This window comes from Phaseolus vulgaris, chromosome 5 (assembly GCF_000499845.2).
Source record: "Phaseolus vulgaris cultivar G19833 chromosome 5, P. vulgaris v2.0, whole genome shotgun sequence".
NCBI lineage: Eukaryota > Viridiplantae > Streptophyta > Magnoliopsida > Fabales > Fabaceae > Phaseolus > Phaseolus vulgaris.
Genome location: NC_023755.2, coordinates 33,264,315 through 33,275,944, shown reverse-complemented (window position 1 = coordinate 33,275,944; position 11,630 = coordinate 33,264,315). Strand labels below are relative to the sequence as shown.

Below are 11,630 nucleotides of genomic sequence, written 5' to 3'. Positions count from 1 at the left end.
ACCGGCGGAGCGAGTCAACCGAGAGGAACAAAAATAAAAATACTTAATAATATATAAAGTGAATATAAATTTTATTTTATAATTTTGATTTTATAAAATTAAATTACACTTAAAGTTTATTTTTTAATTTAATGTGAAAGTCATTTAAAATTTATCAAAACAAAAATTTATTAGTTTTAGATTAAGTTAAATTTAAAGTTATTTTTAATATTGTATTTACTATAGTGAAAAATCTGTCTCTAAATCTCCCCAACTTACACTTTTCGAACTTACCAAAAGATTTATACATTGTCTACTACTTTTTTCATTTTTACGACAAATAAATAACCAAATTGTTTGGGTCATTGTTAAAATATTTAAATTAGTTCATTTAAATAAATAGTGTTGTAATTTTCTTTCACAAAATATACTTTCATGACCCCTAAGTAAATGTAAGTGAAAGGTTTTTCCTAAATCCATGATTATTCTTCATGCCAAAGATATGTCTAGTATTAAATACAACTTGGGTTAATTTAATTTTTTCTATAACACCCTAACTTTGTATACATATTTATAGAGTATATATGTACACTCATGTTTGGTACAATAGTATTGTATAATTGGTTTATAAAACTATACATAAAAGTTATCAAAGAAAAAAAATCATTGAGTTTATAAAACTAACACAAAAGTTTTCGTACAAATAAAATGCAGTCAACAACATAGAATCTTTTTAGATTAGATTTGTCTCTAACACTTGTCTTTGTAATATATTTTCTACTCTCATTCTAAATACAATCATATTCCATTATCATGAGATAAAAAAAAGTCACAAACAAGAATAAGTTAACTTTAAGTTATTTAAATTAACACTAACTTTAAATACATATTTATAGTATATATATATATATATATATATATATATATATATATATATTATGCATACTCATGTTTAATACAATAGACTCTCGTATTATTGGGTTTATAAAACCATATATAAAAGTTTTTTATGGGAAAAATCAATTGAATATAGAATCTTTTTTATTTGTCTCTAACAGCTAGATATGCAAATTTTTCTACTTTCATATTAAATACGATTATAATCATCATTATGAGAAACAAATGCAAACAAAAGTAAGTTAACTCCAAATTATTTAAATTATAAGAACATATACAAATTTACTAGATTGACACCTCTTTTCATAATTTATCATTTGTCATCAAACAAAAATTTTACATTTCTATCATTACAAACACACTTTCTAACTAACAATGGATGCAAAATAGTACATCAATGTCTTTCAAAATATTTATATTAAATATATCTTAAAAAATTAATGCATGAGAATCTAAACACTTTTGATCTAAGATAAATTCATTGAACAAATAATTGTACTACTAAAAATATATAGCAGTGCTACAAGCATTTTTTTTCTCTCAGCTACTAAAAATGTTTTATATTACTTTGTCTTCTAACTGATAAGATTTGTGTGTGAAAAAAATGTGAGAAACAACCTTCAAAATGAAGAAAGAAAGTAAAAAGGAAAAATTGACAAGCAAAAAAGAGAGAAGTTTGCGAAGAAAATGAAGAAAGAAGAAAAAGAAAAGAAAGAAAAAGAGAAAAGAATAAAAAAGAAAACCAAGAAAGAAGGGCTGTGACTTTTGTTGTTATTGTGAAGCCGTAAACACGAGCTATAACTTTCCTTAATTAGAGGCTCAAAACCTCACTTCATATTGTTTATGGATTATATATTTTTATGGATTATAATGTAAAATTTGCAATTCAAACTCACTATGTAAACTTAATTGCCTATTAAAAAATAATATTAAAACTACTCAATATATAAGTCGTATTTGATGTTTCATAGCTTCAATTTTTTTATTAGTTTCAGTGCTTCATTTAAAAAAAATATTTACGATAATAAGTAACAACGAAGTCTTACTTTAAATATACTTTTCATTATTAAAACACAAATTTAAAAGATACCTAATTGATAAAATTAAAATATAATACTCACAATTGAATAAAAATATGAGTATAACTCCGGATTCATCATATAACAACTTATTAAAAATGTAAATAATTATTTTACTCTTATCTTTATTTTTATCAGGTCAAAATTTTAATTGTATTAATTTAATTATTTGAATTCAATTCAACACGGTGAAACCTAAATTATATGGATAAAAGTGGATCAACCCGACATATTAAAATAAATTAACATTAAGAATGTATAGCTAAAATTATATATAGATATTCTGACTGGTAAAAAATAAGAGACATAAGTAATTTTATATTTATAATTTTATCATCATATACATCATTATGATAGGTAAAAAAATAACTAATATAATAATTAATTTCTTATTTAAAATTTTATTATTATCTTTTTTATTATGTAGATAAAAAAATAATTAACAAGCAAGTAATTTTGTGTTTATAATTTATTACCATCTCATTTATTATCACAGATAAATTATATTGCCACATTAAAAGTTGTCATATAATCATAATTTTATATTAATGTATATATAATATAATATAATATTAGTAAAGTATCATCATTTAATTAAAAGATAATTATTAAAATATAATTTTTTAGAAAAAAATGGTAATTTTCTTTAAAAAATACGAAAATATATATCGAATTGAGATGAAATATTAATTGCACTTTCTTTTGAAAAAAAAAATATTATTTCAAGTTATGATGAATTAATTTGAAATTTATGAAAATCTGAATTCATTTATTTATTTATCAATAAGTATTTAAAAAACATTCAGACAAAAGTATGACTAGTAAAGGAACTCCATATAAAGGGATAAAAAAGTAAAAGAATTTTCTCTAAAAAAATTTCCTTGTGCTTAAATTCACAACTTTTTTAGAGTGTATCAAGAATTATAGAATTATCTTCTTCCTATTAATTATAACTTTTAGTTTAATAACAAATCAAAAATTATATATGTGAGGAATAAAACTTCACAAGTACAAAAAAATAAATAAATGATGGGAGCTAAAACTTAAAATTTTAAATTCAACACAACAAAAACTTATTTAATAAAAAAATTATGTTCACTAGTTAGCGCAAGAAACTGGAGAGAAAAACAGAAGATCACGAGAAAAGAAAATTGATTTTCTCTTCAACAGAGGGATTTATCATGAAAAACTGTGTTAATCTTCGAGTAAAATATAAAAAATTATAAATTTTAATAATTTCAAAAAACTTGTTTATAATTTATAATTATATCTAAAAAGAGATATTTTATTTCAATATATACATTTTATATATCGTATTTATCGTTGTAGTTATCATTGTGAATTATTGTTTCTTTCTCACGTTCTCAATGATTTGTATTTAGTCTTTAAGAATACATCACAAAGTCTTCACTTGACAGTCATTATCACTCTTTTTCTTTTATTTATTTTTAAGAAAATATAGAGCACAGAGGGTATCTTTTTCTGTAGTGAAATATAATTTTCTTTCTTTCTTTGTCTAACCGAACAATAAAATAAATTTTTTTATTTTTTTCCATTCTCTTTTTTATTTTTTCAATCCAAAAAAAAAAAATACTACAACATTTATTTTTCTATTCAATTTTTTCTCCTTCCCAACTTTTTCCATCCTAAATTTTTTCTACTTTCTGCACATCCAAAACGAAGTCCAAGCGTACACTGGATTCAAATAATACTCGATTACAATATTAAAAAAACAAGATGTCATTTGAATTGGGCTTTCTAGCTTTGGATATACCTAACATAGCATGGGCCAATGTATGCATGAAGGGACCTCTATATTCTTGCACACCCATAAATTTAAACTGCATCTCAATAGGATATGTCAAAAGATAAAATTACCCATCCTCTATTATATTAAACCCTACCTTTCCATCTCCCTCCACTTCTTCTTCTTCTCTTTGCACTGCTCCCCCCTTTGTTGCCCCCTTGTCTTCTTCAATTCTTGACTGTGAGAGCCCACTCGGAATTGTATATGTTGTTTTTTATTCGTGATTGGTATTGTGGTTCCTATGTTTTCTAAATCTAAAAATACATTTTGGAATACACAATCCAAAATGTATAACTTATTTAAAAATAAAGTATTGATTGTATTGTGGGACTTTATTGTTGGCAGAAATATGGCTAGAAACAAAGGTGGATCATTGCAAGCAAAAGTCAAACATAGACCAACAATGTCCATTTATAGAAGAGATAGGAAACAACTTGTCACTACCATTAATTCATGTATTGCTACCAACTCTTACAGAACACAATGAACAAGTAGGACTTGTTGGGGGACTTGCTTACATTGACCACGTTGTAGACTGTGGAAGGGTGAGGATCAAGAAAAATTGAAGTTGGTCTCCCTTGGGTGCAAGTTAAGTAAATTTGAGACCCTAATTTGAGGTTGTAGTGCTTAACACCAAGTTGTTGCTTCTATGCAACATTAGTTATGAGAACGTTGATAAAGATCCCATTTCAAATTTTATGGAAAGGTGACACTGCGACACCAACAATTTCCACCTCCCTATTAGTGAGATGACCATCAGTGGATCATGTTTATATATATGAACACTTTCCAGGGATGGAAATGAGAGATATCAATCTCATATATCAAAAGCTCCTCCCTCGGACGTTCCAATATGTCTCTACATACTTTCTCAAGTGAATCGTCTATATTGTTGCATCGTTGTCCACAAATTCCGCGTAACGGCCAAACACGTCCGACATCACAATAGGAGCATGCTTGTTCAGTGAGTAATTTATATTATTCTCAATCTCACTACAAAAAAAAGTGTATATTGTGGCGGTTATTTTCGTATAAACTGGCGTTTATAACCGCCACAATATACGCTTGTGACGGTTTTCCAAACCGCCATAGAACTGGCCGCCACAAAGTTTAATGTGGCGGTTTTACTCTACCCGCCGCAACACCCGCCACTTTAAACATAGTGTAAGTAGTGACAGTTTTTATATGTAAGTAGTGTCAGTTATAACTGTCGCAATTTACATCCATTGAAGAAGATTCTGGCGCCATAATATACGTAAGTAGTGGAGTTTTTAACTGACGTAATTTTAATTCTGAATAAATAAAATTTAACCACCAGTTTTTTATAATCTGTTTTATACAATTATAAAATTTAACCACCACTTTTTTATAATCTGTTTTATACCATTATAAAATTTAACCACCACTTTTTCATAATAAAATAAAATAATGTATAAAGTTATAATCATCCATTCATTTCATTGAAAATTAAAGCACACGTAATAATGTTCAAAAGTTTATATGTAATTGAAAATTTAAACATATAAAAAGTTCATACATCCCTAATCAAGTTTAAAATTACAACACATAATTATTCAAAAGTTCATACATCCCTAATCAAGTTTAAAATTAAAACACACATCCCTAATCAGTTTTGCTTGCAACACTTGATCCTATTACTTGATTAGGTGATGGAGCACCACTTCCATAATCTGATGCCTGAAATAAATAATTTTAAGTTAATGAATTTGTATGTTTATAATTATAAAATAAAAGACACCAATAAATATTTAAATATATTAATACCTCATTGGGGGATGTATGAACATTTCGGGGGTCTGGAACAGCTCCATCAAACCTGCCAAAGGACAAAATCTCCATAAATCCAAGAAATGCATATCAAAAACAAAATTTTGAGTAAGAAACATTTCTTACATTAAAATAAAAAAGTAATAAATGAATAGCGTAATTTTGAAAAGAAATCTGCTGACATACAACAATGACAACCAAAGTGGTTAAGGTATCTCCCACTTAGGTGGGATAAATATCTACTAAGAAATATTATATCCATTTTATTAGGAAAAAGAACCTAAAATTTTGATACATACTTCTTTCTTTCCATTTGATTCCTTGACATTCTTTTGATGATCATTCTCAAGATTTGCCATACTCGTGTACTTGAATATAAAGCCGTTTGTAATTGCAACCTACCATTTAAATATAGCACAAGAAAAATTATTAGAGAAAAAAGAAATGGCCTGATATCAAATTGAGGAACCATTACAAACCTAGATGAAATTTTAACTCAAGCATGTGAATACGAGGAGTGATAGAACAAAAAGTAATAACAAACCTGTTGTTCTAATCTCTCATCTTTTGAGAACCATGCTTAAGTAGTAAGATACTCTATTTGATCTCTTGCACAAATCTGTTAAAGGAAAAGCAGTGCAGGAAAGGAAAATAATAATTAACAGTAAAGGAAGGTAAACTACAATATGCAAGAGTATATAGATGAAGCAAACTATTTTTGGTGTACGCACACGTTAGAAGGATTAAGAAAGCAAAAGTTCATTATGTACCCATAGAAAATCATAACGATGGAATGTAAGAGAATAAATGGAATTAGGACTAGATGTGACTGGTATATCACTCTATGTTTTATGAAATGATAGATCCTTCAAAGTTCAAGACGACAGAGTACTAAATAGATTTCTAGCACCCATAAACAAAATTCGAGCATCCTCTCTAGAAATGTTAGATATAGTTTAAAGGGGAAAAACAAGACAATTACCCTTTGTATAGGTATGTCCTTAGCCTTTTGAATCTTCATATCTACCACAAAATTACTGAAATCAGCCAAGACCCCTTTAATTTCAGGATCTTTGGGAAAACTTCCCTTGTATCTTCCAGATAAAATCAATGGACCATCTGAAGAAAGATCTAGAATATGGAAGGGGCACGCCTATCACAAGATATATTGCAAATAATGCCATTAGAGTGAACCAAAAGTTCAGGGGAAGTTAGATTAAAATAGAACATATAATAACATATGCTACAGAAAAGTAATATCCATACTTGACAGGACATTAATTAATGACATCTCAATTGATATACCAAGTTGCAGAATTTTATGCCGGTGTCAATATCTTTGATAGCAAAGATACCAGTAAACCAACTCTATGAGAGGCTACACAATCATACAATCCTTGAAAGATGATTTTAAAATTTTGGAAATCTGAAGTCGATTCATTCTTATCTATGCACTGCTATCATCCCCTTCTTTACAACCATAGCAGAAAGCAACCAACAGTTTTGGACCTTGAATGTAGTTTTGGACATTGAATGCGTGAAAATAAAAGTTCAACAATCACATATAAAAAGTTAGTTTCCTATCCAGATTCTTTTATTCTATAATTCCTAACTTCTTAATGCTTTATACTTTTCTTCCTCCCTATTTCAGTTTTGCATAGGATGAACACATATAAGAAAAAAGATTCAGTCATTTGAATTGTAAGAAATTACTTCCAACACACTAGAACTCCAATTCAATTCTAAACTGCAACTCTCACTCTATCGCAACCAAATCCACACGCTTAATTAAACTTTCAAGAAGTTCACAGAGCTAAAAAATGCAGACTGACAGACACATATATGTACATAAATATATATATATAGAGAGAAGCAAAAACTTCAGACCTTGTTGCTGAACCACGAGATCGTGTAGTGTGTTACTGGCCTCGCTACCGAAGACGCACTTCACAGCGGAGAAAGAGTTTCGCCTACGGAGGAAGCTCAAGTTGGAGCTTCTTCCGATAAACCTGAGCCTCGATTTTGCGAAGGATCTCGCAGAGACGGTTAAGAGCACGGCGAGGGAGTTACGGCGGGGAAGCACCTGAGCACCGATGGAAGTAGCGGAGAACCACATTGGGGTGGAAGCCATTGCGAATCGCAAATCACAATCTCTCTTCTCCTGAGATCAATAATCGTAGAGAGAGAGAGAGGTTTATTTGTTTCTTTTCTTGCTCACGAGCTTGGTAGTATGAATTTGTAACTGAGGGTGTTGTGTGACTACAATGAAGATGGAGGTGTTACAACTCTGTTGGCGCTCTATCAAAGTGCCAGTAGTTACTTTCCCTTCCGCCTTAACCTTCCCACCTTGTCGTCACCAAAATTTCCGATTCCAATTTTATAAATATAAAATATTAAAAATAATCAACCTTGTATAATATTTCATATAAATAAGGGTAAGAGGTTAATTCTTATTATTATTATTATTATTATTATTATTATTATTATTATCATTATTATTATTATTATTATTATTACTATAATCATTATTATTATATTATTATTATTATTATTATTATTATCATTATTATATTTTCAAAAATAATTGGGAATAATGAGGGAAGTAAAACTTGTTTTTATTCTGAAGGATAATTGTGACAGTTGAAAATGACATATTTTAAAAGATAATTGTGACAGTTAGTCAAATGACGTATTATACTGAAATTTGTGACGGTTATTAATAACCACCATATTAAAACTGTCACTTTTTACACGATTTTTTGTAGTGTCTATTGTTACCATGATTATTTGTTTTAATATTTTAAGTGTCTAATGTCATTTGAATAAATACAGGGTATATTCAGGAAGATCTTCTTGTTTGTATTCTGCAATGCATAATCGAATGTAGATGCATAATTAGCCACTCATGTTGGCTATTACAAGCAGGGAGAGAAAGAAAAAAAGATACAAGATGTTTCTCCTTAATGGTTGTCTCCTCTAGGGTTTCTAACACCTTCTATTCTCCCAACTGATCTCCAATCCACTCAATGATGTTTAGGGTTGTGCCTCAAGCATCATATTTAACCTAATTGGGCTTTGGCTAAGTGACTTCTCACCTGAGCGCTATTGGGCTCGCCTTAGTGAGTTGCACAAAAAAAGGTCCAACGTCACTGGAGTGATCTCGCCTAGGCGAAATTGGGCTCGCTTGGGCTCGATCCTCTGGGGCTTCTAGCTAAGGTGAGTTTGTGCGAGCTTTGTCTATTATCCTTTTGGCCTTTCGTCTCCATTCTTCCTAGAATCCTGAAATTAACACAAATTTGAAATAAATCGTTCTAATTCTAATTATAAACACAAAATATGTAAAAAAAGTTTAAATTCGTAAATTAAGAATTATATTATGATTATTTTATCAATTAATATCCATAAATATCTTTATTTTAATATGAAATATTATTAAAAAATTTGAAACTTATCAACGTCAAAGATGAGGGAATCATTTCCACCATACCTAAGATTAATTGTTAGAGAATTTCGTAATCTAATTAGTTTTGTATTTAAAAATTAGTAATTATAATATACACCAATTTTAATCATTAATATATGAGATATTCTCATTTATGTCAAAATATTATATGTCTATTTTACGTAAATATTGTCACTATTAAAGAAATTTTTATTAAAAAATTAATTATGTTTAAAATAAAAAATAACTTTAAAATTATTTGTGCCTCAAAATTAACTGTCAAAAGAATTTTAAAATAAAAAAAATGTATTTTGATACATTCAAGAATATATTTTTTATTTTCTGGATAAGATTGTGCCTAAAAATAATTATAAAAAATATTAAAAGAATTTAAAAAATAGAAAAAATTATGTGTGTCCGTACATTCCAAAAATATAATTTTTTTTATATTCCGATTATAGAATATAAAAATAAAAGGATGTATTATGGAATGTAAAATACAAAATATATATTTTATAAATATATTTTTTGTATTTTAAAATACAAATTTAAAAAAAAAAATTATTCTCAAATTACATGAAAATGACTTTTTAAGTTATGGAGTGGAAAGGACATAACTTAAAGCTTGAGGTTGACGCGCATATTAATGTGAAATCATAAATGTTAATTTTCAAAAGTTTCTTTTTATATTATATATATATATATATTAAGGAATTTATGTAAATAATTTTTTTTACTTTAATTTCTGGCAAAATATATTTTCCATTTTAAAACTAATATACAAGTTACATAAGTTACTTGGAAGTAGCTTATTAGACAAATAGAGGTACCAATTCTTTTTTTATACTAATGTTATGCATACTAAAATTGTGTTTTAGTTTTTTTTTTTCAATTTCAGCTATATTTTGTATTTGATTACAATTACAATTATATTTTGTATTTTATTCTCAGCACCCTAATTAAAATTATAGTTATGAATAAAATTTATTTGACTTTAATTTAAGAGTACATTAATTCCATATGTATGATTTATTTTGATAAATACTTTTAAACAGGGAAAAAAAGGTATCCACATGTATGGAGAAAGAACAGGAGTGGAGTAAGCAATGCTCCATGCACGGAAGCAGGTATTGAGTGAACGAAAGAAACCGCAAGTGTGTTGGATATTGTGGTTTACTAAGGTAAAAGTCACCACAGCAAATGAGACAAAGATTTAGACCACCTCGTATTATGGAGTTTGGAGGCTTATCATTGGGAGTTTGTAACCTCTTTAACCATAACCATGACAAGTGCCAACTCTCTTTCTTTTGTCTCAGAATTCATGTGACTTTCACTAGGACTGGGGGTTCCACTCCTTTAATTGCTCTGTTCATGTTGTCCTCACAACCCAATTCAACCAAAAACACTTGTACCAATCTCATCCTGTAAGATTCTCACATTGCATTAATTACGTATAGTTCTCCTGCACAAAGTTTTTCTTTCTTACAGAAGTAAATTTATTAGTAACTGCTAAATCATTAGTTAAAAAGTTATATACTGCTATATTGATTAATGGATACATTCTATTTTAAGTTCCTTTCAAGATGGTAGATTGGTAATTCTTTGAGGTATAGTGTTTTGCAAGAACAAGAAACTTCACGAACTGACATCCAAAGGACAAAAAATACAGAAAAAGATCTCTGAGATTCTTTTAGAGTCAAATACCTAATCACACAGTATATACTAGTTTTTTTTTCCTGACTTTGCATTTAGGCAATCTTTTCTTAGTTAATCTTAGCTTTGTTTTAATAAAGAAGGTATAAATGTTTAATATTAATATATTCTTGGAAGTGCATATAATTGAAGATTGCTCAAATGAAAGGTGTAAGAATGGTTTCACAATGGAAATAATCCTTGTTCAGGACTACTGGTTTTTACTAATGGATGGGTAGTTCTTCCTTCTGCTGATAAAAAAAGAAAATATTTTCCTTCATGCTACAGCTTATGGAAATAATATAATATATTTTTACATACCAACATTGATTCAGAAAAGTATAAAGCTTATGTCTTATTCAATATTTGTATCTCTTTTTCTTGTGTTTATCTTTGATGATAAGAGTTATCCTATAGTAGAGTAAAAATGTATGGTAGAGTTATAGTCGGCAATATCAATGCAGCTGAACTTTCTATTCATGCAGCTTATCTTTTTCACTGTGTCAGTGTCTCACTGACCCATAAGATATGGCTTAAGTGTGCATGACTCCCTTATTTCTCCAGCCTGTCTATAAACTAGTTTGGGATTGTTGCAAATCTCTTCTTTATAAGAACCAATATTAAAAGAATAAGTGAAAAACGAAAATAAAACATTTTAAAAAGTACTTATAATATATATATATATATATATTATCTTCTCATTATGTTTTTATGTTATAATAAAATAAATAATTTAAATTTTATTAATTCAATTTTTTGTATTATAAAAAGTAATAATTAAATTTTAGAATAATAAATAAAATAAGTTAATTTAATATTTATTAATATATATTATTATAGTGTGATAAAATAAATAATTAAAATAAAATATTAAAATCGTAAATTAAAATAAATTATTTAATTTAATTTAAATTTTTATATTTTATAAAGTAATAATTTACTTTCA

The 11,630-nt window shown here is 27.7% G+C and overlaps 1 long non-coding RNA gene across 1 annotated transcript; it reads right to left on the bottom strand.

The window, feature by feature from the left end:
* Positions 1 to 5,241: 5,241 nt before the first annotated feature.
* Positions 5,242 to 7,853, bottom strand: LOC137834501 (uncharacterized). Its single transcript, XR_011084905.1, has 6 exons — positions 7,438 to 7,853; positions 6,533 to 6,703; positions 6,095 to 6,169; positions 5,850 to 5,948; positions 5,548 to 5,599; positions 5,242 to 5,460 (listed from the first exon to the last, which is right to left on the bottom strand). It is a non-coding gene; the product is annotated as an uncharacterized lncRNA (long non-coding RNA).
* Positions 7,854 to 11,630: the final 3,777 nt, after the last annotated feature.